We start from the raw sequence: 1,540 nt of genomic DNA, 5'->3' as shown, positions 1-1,540 counted from the left end.
GATTTTCAACCAGCAAACAAGTTTTCAACAACAAAGTCCTCAACCATCTTTCCAAGATACAACACACCAGTCTGTTGATTCATCTACTTCCTTGGAAGCAATGATGAAAGGGTTCATAACCCAAACTCAGGCTTCAATCAGAAACCTTGAAAAWYRGGTTGGACAAGTAGCTTTGGAAATGAGACAAAGACCGATAGGCTTTTTACCTAGTGATACGGAGACACCTCAGAGAGAAGAAAAAGTGCAGGTCAAGGTTGTGACATTGAGGAGTAATAAGATATTAATAGAAAATCTCCAAAAAAGAACCAAGCAAAGCAGAGATTGAAAAGAAAATCCCCCTTGACTTGAGCTCTTCTTATCAGCTCCCCCTTGAACAATGCTTGGATCATTTGTGATATGTAGAGCATATGCATAATAATCAAGGTACAGAGGCTCTATATGTACTATACAAAAGCTCTGTATCACAAAAGAAACTTAAAGTAAGAGGCTCTGCATGTACTATGCAGAGGCTCTGTCTCATGGATCAATACAAACAAACAAAATAACAGAGGTTATGTAGAGGCTCTGCCTTTGTTTGAAAGATTAAGCATACCCAACTTGCTAACTAGAAAATTGAACCTCTTTTCATCAAGAGCTTTTGTAAAAATGTCAGCAAGTTGTAAATCTGTACTAACAAAAAACATTTCAATCGTACCTTTCTCTACATGGTCCTTGATGAAATGGTATTGAACATCGATGTGCTTTGTTTTTTAGTGTTGCACAGGTTGGCTGAATTACACAGAATTGGAATCTTCTCAAACTCTACGCCATAGTCTTTCAGTTGAGTCTTCATCCATATCACTTGAGAGCAGCTGGCTGCAGCTACATACTCTGCTTCAGCTGTGGAAGTAGAGACGCAGTTCTGTTTATTCGAGGTCCAGCTTATGAGCTTGTTCCCGAGTAATTGGCAGCTCCCTGATGTACTCTTTCGATCGAGTTTTCAACCTGCATGATCAGAATCTGTGTACGCAATCAGATCAAAACCAGAATACTTTGGATACCAAAGACCCAAAACTTGAGTCCCTTTAAGGTATCTAAAGATTCTTTTTACAGCTGAAAGGTGAGATTCCTTTGGATTTGCTTGAAAACGGGCACAGAGACATGTGGCAAACATAATGTCTGGTCTACTTGTCGTGAGGTATAGTAGTGATCCAATCATTCCACGGTAAGTCTTAACATCCACCGGTTTTCCAGATGGATCTGTGTCAAGCATAGTACCCGTAGCGATTGGTGTTCTCATGGTGGAAGAGTTGTGGAGTTGGTATTTCTTTAATATGTCGGAGGCATACTTAGCTTGGCTAATGAAGATACCATCCTCCCTTTGTTTTACTTGCAAGCCTAGGAAGAAGGTCAATTCTCCCATCATGCTCATTTCAAACTCGCTCTTCATCAACGCAGAGAACTTATCACAATGCCTCTGATTCGTTGAAACAAAGATAATGTCGTCCACATATATCTGTAATAAGAGCATCTCACCTTTATACGTCTTACTAACCAAAGT

The sequence above is a fragment of the Cynara cardunculus genome (assembly GCF_001531365.2).
Source record: "Cynara cardunculus var. scolymus isolate 2C chromosome LG 3, CcrdV1, whole genome shotgun sequence".
Classification (NCBI taxonomy): Eukaryota; Viridiplantae; Streptophyta; class Magnoliopsida; order Asterales; family Asteraceae; genus Cynara; species Cynara cardunculus.
Note: the sequence above shows the minus strand (reverse complement) of the source record.